The 11,518-nt window shown below is 35.4% G+C and overlaps 1 non-coding gene across 1 annotated transcript; it reads right to left on the bottom strand.

The window, feature by feature from the left end:
- Positions 1–10,775: 10,775 nt before the first annotated feature.
- LOC128852196 (U2 spliceosomal RNA) lies at positions 10,776–10,961 on the bottom strand. Its single transcript, XR_008449905.1, has one exon. It is a non-coding gene; the product is annotated as a U2 spliceosomal RNA (small nuclear RNA).
- Between the last annotated feature and the right edge of the window lie 557 nt (positions 10,962–11,518).

Raw genomic sequence — 11,518 nt, 5'->3', positions numbered from 1 at the left:
AAATCAGAAGATTTCTCTAATGATTGTTTCCCTCATTAGGGACACAGAGTTCAGAAAAACAGTAACAGAGGACCATTTACTACTGCTGTAAACTACTACCACATGGTTCCTCTTTAAGAACTTTCTAGCTTCTTTCTAAAAAAGATTAACATTTCTAGAAATACTTTCAGAGTATAGCAACTTGTAAAAATAATTTCAAAACTTCAGTTGTGTTGTACCTAGGAAATTTTCCCTATCATTACTTAATATATTCACTTCCTATTTTCTTTCCACTAACATTCTGCTTCAGTTTAAATACCTTTCTCCCTCTGAAGAAAAAGATGAAGAAATCTGATGAATTCTGAAGATGAAGAAATCCTAAGGTAAACACATCCTTCTTACAGTATGTGTGCCTTTCTTTTATCTTCAGTCCTCTAACTATTATAACTATTCCTTATGTCAAAGTTTGTTCAGCAGTTCTCTTAAAGATAATCCAGTCTGTCTGGTCTCTTTCAGATGGTGTTTTTCATGGTGTCACTTGGGATTATCCTTAGAAATGCAGAGTCAAATAGAGAAAAATATTTCTTCCTAGATTTACCATTACATGTTAGAATAGAAAAAACCACTATTGCTGAAAAAATGACACTCTCAGATCTGCTTCCTGCTACAGTACATTAGTTAACATTTCTGCATCTTAATGCCAATGGTCTAAAAAGATTCTTCTTTCAGAAAACTGAAGCAATAATTTTGGGGGTTTTATGATCTGCATCTTGCTTATCTTAAATCTCTAACCTGTCCTTTTTTCTTATATTTCTCCCCCTTGCACTCCATCTTCAAACCTAAAAGTACTATGTAACTTTTGTTGCTGATTAGTTTATCTCCCCTTCCTTTGCTCTCTTCTGAGTCCCAGTAGCTTTCCTAATTGTAAGGATTTCTCTGTTTGTGTCTGTATTTTTTTTCCTAGAGTCATGCCTCCTCCTTTTCCAACGCAGTGCGCAAATTTCAGGCCTTTGTTCTTTTGTCTTACACAAGGTGCTAGGTTTTGTCACCTAGCACCTTCTCTCATTGCTTAACCAGTACTTTTAATTTTACATGTTTGCCATTAGATAAATAAAACCCTATTGCAGCAGAAATCTAACAGTTTTTGTTACAGACTAACATCAGTTTGCTGCACCATTTCTCTTGCATTTAGCTTATGTTTGTCACAATGGACTCTCTTTCACTAGCCAAATGTCTGTTAAAATTCCAAAATAACAATATTTCCCATGTTTCTTACTCTATTTTAGTGAACCTGAACTCAATTAAACATGAATTCCACAGTTTGAGCCTGAAAGGGAGTCATGGACACTGATGAGTGGGAGTGGTGGACACAAGAGAAACTAAAAAGCTGTATCACAGCACCACAGCTACACACTTCTGGAGCAAAATATACACACAGTGGTAGTCCAAAAAGCATATATATTCACAATAGAATAAAATTTTGGTATTTCTCAGCAAGATTGATTCACATTGCTACATGGTCCAAAGTCTTCTGACACCATAGACTGGTTTTAGAGGACCCAGATCCTCACAAAAGACTGTGTCTATCAGTTATTTCTGTAGTTGTATGTTTCTGGTTTTATATTCAATAATTATGTGGAATCATAGGATAATAAAATAATAGAATCATGAATTCATAGAATGGTTTGGACTGGAAGGGACCTGAAAGATCATCTAGATCCAACCCTCCCACCATGGGCAAAGACCCCTGCCACTAGATCAGTTTGCTCAAAGTCAGGCTGCTAAAAGTCTGATGCAATCTAGCCTTGAACACCTCCAGGGAAGGGGCATCCACAGCTTCTCTGGGCAACTAGTTTCAGTGCCTAACCAACCTCACAGTAAAAAATTTATTCCTGATATCTAACTAAATCTACCTTCTTTCTACTTAAAAGCATTGCCCCTTGACCTACCACTACACTACCTAATAAATAATTTCTCCCCATCCTGTAATATCAAATCAATTTAAAAGTCTGCATGCAAAGACACAATTAGACAAACCTTCGGTGTATAGATTTCAACGCCTTTCACTTGTTCTCCTTCATGTCCCATTATTCTTGCCAAAACTAGGATAATATACACACACATCTCCATATAATTAATGAGGTTGATGCACATCCTGCTCAGTCTGTAATCTGCATAATTCAAATGTTTTCCAAAGAAATAGATCTTAATTCTCTTAGGCAGAAGATCTCTCAATGAGCAAAATATCTCACTGCTTGTATAAATACAGAAGAAATAGTAAAATAGTAAAATCTGTGGCACTTATTCTCTTGGTAGATAATCCTTTTGTAAAACAAGAGCCTTTGCCATGCCTTCTCCTAGGAGACTTCTTTTTGTCTTCTGAGTCTTTGTTAAGGGTAGGAAGAAGTGAGTTTGAATCTCCCTACCAGGTTCCAGCACATGACATTCTTTAGGACCCATAGGGTTTTATGTCCTAACATATGTGTTCTGTATCTAGTTTTTAGTCTATTAAGATGCCTTGTCTCTTAAGTTGATATACATAAGTCTAAAACATGACAAGTATAACTTTTCTTTATTATCTTAGAGGTTGTAGGTTTGATATATCTTACAGGCTTCCTATTTTTTCCCTACTGCTGGATCGACTAATTCCAGAGTCTTGTTTTCTTATACTATTATTGTGTGTTGACATTTTTTCTTGAAGCAGTTAATCTGTTTCTGCTTTGAATTTATTTTTCTCTCTACCATGCTTATTCCTTTCGTTCAGACAATATTTACTTGCCTTTTCATAATATGAAATCTAAATCTTAAACCGTCTTCAAGGATTTGATGAGCTGGCTCTAAAAGCTCAAGTTATTGGGCCAATACTCTCAAGAAAACAGAAATCAGCCCTGACAATACTGTTTAACTATCATCGCCAATGTACTCATAAAATATGATTGAACAGATGAGGTGAAAGAAAATATCTGAGGAGGAAAAAATAAATGCATGATCTGTTAGCTTTCTTTGTGCTTTCAATATTCTTAAGGCAGAAGTAATTACTCTTAGCTTTGTAGGACACTCTAAGATGCAGAATAATCCTTTTGACATAATCTATCAAGTGTCTTTTAAAAAAAGAATAAAAAAATTATGTAGTTCTTTTGTCTTCATGCACAAGGAATTTCTCAGTTAGTTGTAATGGAATAAATACCTGCTTGATTGTTCCTGCTTGGCACAAACCCTGGATTGTTATTCTGCCAGTTCAAGTCCATATCATACCACTCTTAGGAATCACTTTGCTGGTATAGGTCAACAGATGTACAGTATGTAATGCATTATTTTATTAATAGATATTTTAGAAAAGAAGAGAATAATAGAGTTCTCCAAGTTTCAGCAGCTCGACCACAAATTACTTGTTGGTGTATTTTTTTTTACAGAGTGTTGCCTCCTGTGTACTACCAGGCTATCATTTTTAAGACAAATTACATTGTACCTCCTGTTCTAAAAAGAACTTTATAGCTGCCTTCTGGGATTTACGCTATTGGAATTGAGGAAATATTTGTATTTTACTCCAAAATGTTTCTCACAATTTAAACTTCTAGTCTTTTCTAATCTTTATTACAATAATCTTGACATCAGTAAATTGCTTGCAGCAATTCTCTATTCACATATAATGTCAAAAACATAGTACTCAAAAATTATTAAATTGAAAAATTACATGTTTCTCTTAAAGATGCAGAAAAATCAATTCCTTTAGAGTGATTTATCTATGGCTTGTAAGAAAATTTCAGTGTATTTACCAGGAAACAACAACATTGTGCATGCAAAAAACTATTCTTTAAAACAGGAGGAAAAAATCTTCATTATATTTCAGTTTGCCATATGTGTGCAATACATATGTAGATTTCAGTCTATTGAAAGTAATAGGCAAGCCAGTATTCATGGACAATGTTAACATGCAGCAAGAAATATGCACCTAATGCACGAAATCTTATTTTCACTTGCTAAGAGGTTTTTAGAAGTCTCATGCTGAAACCCACGATGATACTTAAAATTGCCTTTTCTCCTTCTTATTAGGATCTATCTTACTTCAGATTCATGGCACCTCATGAAAATGTCAACGGATTTTGAAAGGATACACATAAACACTCCAGTACCGAACTGCTTCCTTGTTAGAGAAGCAGAACTTTTGAAAGTAATGTACTGACTATGATGATTTCCAGAATTATGAAATTAGCATTTGATAAGCAATACCTGTTCCAAAATTTCTAGAATAATTATTTTTATTATTTTAATTGATGGTTTAACAAAGCTAATCTTTTTCACTTGATCCCTGGCATCTACTGTCCTCATCATATATTGAATGACATTGATTATGTCATTCAAACAACTACAGTCAACAGGCTCTTCAGAGGCCATACGCGTTGCTGCACAATGGAGACAACATTTATCTGACTAAAGTTGCATAAATTACTGAAGTACTGTTTTTCATTTATTTTTGTATGCAAATCATTTGACAGTAGCTGTGAGTAGGGATGAAATTTATCTTCCTCTGTTTAAAACCCTTAGAATATTACTTAGATTACTAAACGTCACCTACTGAGACAGGAAAGGTGATTTGGGGTAATACCACATATATAAGAGAAATAGTCCTGAGATCACAGTTTTATAATAATTACTCCTCTATTAGTTAATCCAGTGACAAAAACATATGAATTTTCTTAACTAGAAGTAGTACATTTTTGGTACTTAAAAAAAAAATTAAAAAACTATAGTTTTAGAATTCTGGGCATTATGATACAGGTATCGTGGGTTAGGATTATATTATGCATTTGAATTCAAATATGGCTGCAAAAACTTGAATGTGTAATGTTGTACATGACTGAGTCAAGAACATAATAGTTTTGAATTGTTACACCTGACACAGTGGAAACTAATTGCTGTATAGCTCAAAAGATGTACACAGATGCAATTATGAATAGGAGACATTAAATGATACCAAGTTCCCCACATTACTATTAATGATCCCTTCTTACAGAAGGGAATTTTTCATCAAATGCATATTTTCTCCTGAATTAAGTTTAATCTGATAATGGTTTAAAACACAGTCTAGGTGGAAAGCTGTAAGCAGTCTTTTTAGCTGATGCAATAAACTTATTGTGCAGGTTAACGAATGTCTCCCGATTTTGGCTAAATATTTGGTTTCTCATCATGAATGAAAAGAAAGAAAAGTGTCTGCAATAACCACACAGAAAAACCCTTAGGAAGGGTGCATTTCAAAACCACAATATTTGATGTCTGATTCAGAAACACTCACTCCAGAGGTATATCTTAAAATGCCTACAGATTTTCTGAGTACTGTAATATTTCAAGCTAGGGTGACGGTGATGTAATCAAAAGGCTTACAGACATATAGATGCATACACGTACATGTTAATGTATGTGAAATAAATACCTAATGGAAAATGTGTCTTTATAATTTAAGAAGTTTTGTATTGAGTTTGCCTCTGGGAGAAATGCTGACATTTTGTAGGCCATTTGGGCTACTATTACTCACTTCTGTAGTGGAAAAAACACTTCCTAAAGAATAAGTGATAGCAAGTACGGGATAGTTACGGAAAACAGGTTTTTAGCTTGTTCTTCCTTTAGAATCATCAGGTTTTGTTATTCAGGGATCTATTCTGAAATTGATATGTGCTCTCATGGTTTCAACTGTGACATCACTTAAATAGAAAGTTATGTTAGCTGGTTTTAAGAAGTCAGTATGCCTAAATGCCAGTACCTCACATATCTGAAAGTGAATAGCTGTGTCTCTCACAGGATCTCCATTTCTCATCATTACGCTCATCAAAAGAGCACTAGACAACAAAATCAAATTGGTTTAGGTTAATTAATTTTTTATAACTTTTCCCTCCATGTTGCTGATTCATTAATGGTGGAAATTATACCTTCTTGGATTTTTATATCTTTCCAGAATAGTAGTTTTTATGTATAGTGCTAATCTTGTATTCTCTGTTGTGTCAATTTGCAATTTTTGTTTCTTTTATCTCCAATGGTATACCATTGCAACTTATTATATTGTGCATACACCCTGAAATAATGTGTAAGCATATGGCTGATTTGGGTTTCCAAATACAAAAATGACATCAAAGACTAGCAATGTTTTCAGAAACAAGAAGAAAGTTTTCCAGTCTTTTTATCTCACCTTACACTACATTCATTCTAATATTGACATTCCAAACAATATTTTATGCTCAGCTACATCTATTTAAATTGATAAATAATTAAAGTTATTAAGTTAAATTATTCATTCAACTGCAAATGTAAGGTAAAGTTTCATTGATTTTTTTGTTGCTGCCAAGTTTGTTAGGTTAGTAATGTGTGTCGTGTGTTCTTGTGTAAATTATATTTGTATTGCTGTTTGATTCTTGTTACTTTTGTCATCTAAAAACATTGAAGTTATTACATGTAAAATCTGATGATTTATGTCAAAACAAAGAAAACCTAGAAAGTTGGAAACAATTCTGACTAGCTGCAGAACTTAATAGAGCAATGTTTTTATATACTGACTTTTGATGAGATTATATGCAAATTTTCCAGAGTTAATGCTTATTGCATGATTCAAATGCATTCAAAATGCTTATATGCAAATAGTTTTAAATAGAATAATGTGTTTACTTGCTTAAAAGACAACATAAAACTTTGTTACTACAAACAAAAAACTACATTTCATAAAACGACAACATTTCACCACACTGTTAGCTTTTTACTATTTATTGTCGCCATAAAATTTCCAGTTTCTCAAAAATATTTGAAGATCGTGTAAGATTTATTGATTTCAGCTTTACTATTTGGGCACTCCAGAAATCACACTGAACAAGTTTACTCTAATAAATTTGTTAATGATTTTCTTTATCCAGTTAATGAAATAAGAAAGTAAGTGAAGTTACTCTTCATAGTACTTAGAGAGTGTTGAGACTCAAATATTAAAACGATGAGCAGGCCTTTTATTTTGTGACATCTAATATCCAAATAAACTTAGGAAAAACATATTTTTCGGTCCTACAGTTTCAATATCCAAAAAGTCCCAGGAAAAAAAGGTATATCGATTTAATGTTTATACAGGTAAATTCATTTTCTTTAGTTTATTGCTGAGGGGAAAAGAAGCAAGCACATTAAAGCATATTTATTGTAGTTTGTTATTAGAAAACCAAAAGTTAAACTAGGAGAGTTGAGAGTGGCCAGGAATCAAAATATTAAGACCTCAGTTTCTCAAAGACTGTGCAATAACTGTTCCATCAATTTATATTTGGCTGCATTTTCAAGGATTTTTTTTGAAGTCTGGGGACTGAAAGCAACTAAGTGTTTTAGATAAAAGCTTCAAAAATTCTCTGAATTTCTCTTCAGTAATTTTCCTATTTCCATAGTTGTTTTTCCTTTGGCTTAATGTCTATGACAATTACGTTCCATAAAGAAATTTTCTACTACAGATCCAAAAAATGAATAACAACCTTTAAGTGTTAATGAATTCACCTACAAGTATTTTCACAATGTGATAATATCTTTCAGGTTTCAAAATCCTATCAGAGAAGAACTTTTTTACAATATGCATCTTTATTAAGTTTTCACTTCTACAAAAAAGAGAAAATATTGTCAAGTCCAGTCTGCAACAGGATACAGACTATACTTTAAGTGTTAATGAATTCACCTACAAGTATATTCATAACATGATAATATCTTTCAGGTTTCCAAATCCTATCAGAGAAGAACTTTTTCACAATATGCATCTTTTTAAGTATTCACTTCTATAAAAAACAGAAAATATTGTCAAGTCCATTCTGCAACATATATACACTATATCTTAGAAGAAAGCTGGTGCTAAAAAGTTTTATGTGTCTATGTCACACATTATTTAAAAAAATCATATCAGAAATCTAACAATGTTTTGAGAAGGAATTAAATGACAGACTACAGACTGAGGTGGGTTTAACCTGGTGATAACGATTATATAACAAGCCAGAATACATCAGGGAAAAGATATATGTCAATATATGTGCTTTTTTCATAACACTAAGGAGTGTATAAACAAAGATAATCCTTTTATCTTTCTTAACATGAAAAAGGTAGCTCCTGAACTCAGTATTAAAAAGTACAGCACTGAAAACATTTATAATCACTAATCAGTTCTTGTTTGATAGGTAACTAATTTTTAGAGTGACAACTCTTTTGAAAGGTGCCCTAAGAATGGCAGATGAGTATGACATTCAATTATAAAGGCAATAACAGCAATTTGGATTTGCAAAATATCTCAAAGCTCTGCATATGCTGCTAGGAGCTGCCCCAAGGTGGTTTGGTAGGTCTTCGGAAGCTGTAAAAAGATAGATGGAAAGCATTCTGTGAGACTGAACACAAAAGTGGCAAAGGATAGCAGAAACATTCAATGTGCCAAATACTGGGTAGAACAACATGCTTGTTCTGTTCTTTTGTCTAAATAAGTGACATCTAGGCATTGTCAGGGGCAAGATACTGCCAGTATATGTGATCTTTGGCCTAGTCAATTATTGTTGTTGTTATAGGCTCTTACAGCATTTCCAACACAGATGATTTTTTACATTGCCGGTGTTTAAGATTTTATTCACACTGCAAAAAACTTCAATCTTCCAGTGCAAGCCATAGAAACTCGAAATCCTTAAAATCCTTTCCCTTTATTATCTCATAAATCCCCAGTGATTTTGAAAAGGAAGAATAATACATACACACTTGAAAATGTGCTATGTCTTTCTCTCTTAAATCCTGTAATACAAACCTTCATTGAGATGTTAAAATACTAAATATGGCCAAGTTAAAAAGATTTTTAAAAGATGAAAAAATAAGGATATAAAAGGCATTTTTTTATAAAGCATATTATGGTTCTTACCCTTCTTTTCATTTTACTCAGTGTTAATGTTCTACAAACTTCAACAGAAACAGGACCAAGCGTCTCACAAGCAGTGGCATTTTGATGTATTACACCAATACATCAACCCATGCAGCTCCTTGATGATATATTGGACTAGTGCTTTATCAAAGTGTCATTGCTCTGATGAAGGCATAACACCTTCTGGCAATGCCCTGTAATGAAAACTGTTATGTTACAGAAAAGGTTATGTTATGTCATGTTGGGTTATATTATGTTAATGTTATGTTATGTGTTATGTTATATGTTATGTTATGTTGTGTTGTGTTGTGTCGTGTCGTGTCGTGCTGTGCTATATTTTATGCTGTCATACTAAGGAAAAATACCAAGAAAAAAGATATTATGTTCCAGGAGTGAGTGGCAGAATTGGATATGCCAAATGATCAGACAAACAAAATTCACACAATTAAGTTCCCATAGGACTTTGAGCTGCTTAAGTAATACTAATTACAACTTTTTTTTCCTGTACTTTTTCAGCATCTAGATTTTTGATTTTGATAAAAAAGCCCAAAAATGTGAAAAGACCTTCACCAGCTTTTTGCCCTTCTGTGGACGTACTCCAGAAACTCAATGTCCTTCCTGTAGAGAGGGGCCCAATACTGAATAGTATTTGAGACGTGGTCTCACCAGCACCAAGCACAGGGAAGGATCACTTCCCCAGACCTGTTAGCCACACTATTCCTGATGCATACCAGGATGCCTTCGGCCTTCTTGGCCACCTGGACACACTGCTGACTTATATTCAGCTGACTATCAACAAACACCCTCAGATCCTTCTTCTCCAGGCACTCCTCTCCAAACTTGTAGCATTGCATAGGGTTGTTGTGACCCAGGTACAGGACCCTGCAGCCGACTTTGTTGAACTTCATGCACTGGGCGTCTGCCCATTGATTCAGCCTGTCCGAGTGCTGGGGAGAATCACTTCCCTGGTCCTGCTAGCCACATGATTTCTGACACAAGCCAAGATGCTATTGGCCTTCTTGGCCACCTGGACACACTGCTGACCCATGTTCAGTTGGCTGTCAACCAATACTCCCAGGTATTTCCCTGCCAAGCAGCTTTCAAAGATGGAAAGAAGTTTGGCAAACACCTCCGCCAGCTCCCTTAATATCCTTGGATGAATCCCATCCGGCCCCATAGATTTATAAATATCTAATTTGCCTAGCAGGTCTCTAACTATTTCCTCTTGGATCAAGGGAGCTTTGTTCTGTTGTTCCGCCCTGTCTACTGGCTCATGAGGTTGAGCATCCAGGGAACATCTGACCTTACTATTGAAGACTAAGGCAAAGTAGGCACTAAGCACCTCAGCCTTATCCTCATCCTTTGTCACTATTGTTCCCCCTGCATCCAGTAAAGGAAGGACATTTTCCTTGGTCCTTTTGTTACTGATATATTTGTAGAAGGCTTCTTCATTATCTTTCACAGAATAGGCCAATCTGAGTTCTAATTGATCTTTAGCTCTTCTGATTTTCTCTCTACAGGATCTCACTTCATCTTTGTAGTCTCATGAGTTGCCTGCCCCTTCTTCCAGAATTCTTATATTTTCCTCTTTTTCCTGATTTCCTTCCAGAGCTCTTTACTCAGCCGGGCCATTTTTCTCCTCCTCGGGGCTCATTTTCTGGCACACAGGGACAGCTTGCTGTTGTGTTGCCAGGAATTGCTTCTTAAAGAGTGTCCAGCTCTGATGAGTTCCTTTGCCCTTAAGGACTGTCTCCCATGGAACTTGATAGAGCAGCCTTCTGAACAGACCAAAGTGTCCACAGCCTTTCCCTCATTCACTAACCAGGTCACCTGGTCATAGAAGGAGAGAGGTTAGTCAAGAAGAACCTGCCCTTCCAGAACCCAAGCTGACTAGGTTTGATTGCCTAGTTCTCCTGCATGTGCTGTGTGATGGCACTCAAGATGATCTTCTCAAGGGAGTAAGCTCCAAATCCAACTCCGGGTGCCAAAACCCATTTAATATAAAGTCCTCTCATTGAGGACTTATAAGATATTAAATTGATTAGAACAGATACTACACTTGATGTTAGCCAAAAGACTGAAAAGCTAATTGTATCCTAGGTTGCATCAAAACAACTGTGGCCAGCAGATCGAGGGAGGTGATTTGGCCCATCTACTCTGCTCTGGTAAGACTCCACCTGGGGTACTGCATCCGGTTCTAGAGTCTTTAGCACAAGAAAGGCATGGATCTGTTGGAGCATGTTCAGAGAAGGGCCACAAAAATCGTCAGAGGGATTGGACACCTCTCCTATGAAGTGAGACTGACAGAGTTGGGGTTTTTCAGCCTGGGGAACAGAAGACTCCAGGGACATCTTATTGTGGCCTTTCATTTCTTAAGTGGGACCTATAAAAATGATGGGGACTAACATTTTAGCAGGGCCTGTTTTGATAGGAAAAGGGGTAATTATTTTAAATTAAAAGATAGGGGTAGGTATAGACTAGGTGTAAGGAAATAATTTTTTACAGTGAGGATAGTAAAACACTGGAACAGGTTGTCCAGAGAGGCTGTAGGTGCCTCTGCCCTGGAAACATTCAAGGTCAAGTTGGACGGAGCTCTGAGCAACCTGATCTGGCTGAAAATGTCCTGGCTCACTGAAGAGGCATTGA

The sequence above is a fragment of the Cuculus canorus genome, chromosome 4 (genome assembly GCF_017976375.1).
Source record: "Cuculus canorus isolate bCucCan1 chromosome 4, bCucCan1.pri, whole genome shotgun sequence".
NCBI lineage: Eukaryota > Metazoa > Chordata > Aves > Cuculiformes > Cuculidae > Cuculus > Cuculus canorus.
Note: the sequence above shows the minus strand (reverse complement) of the source record. Positions and strands in the feature narration are given on the sequence as shown.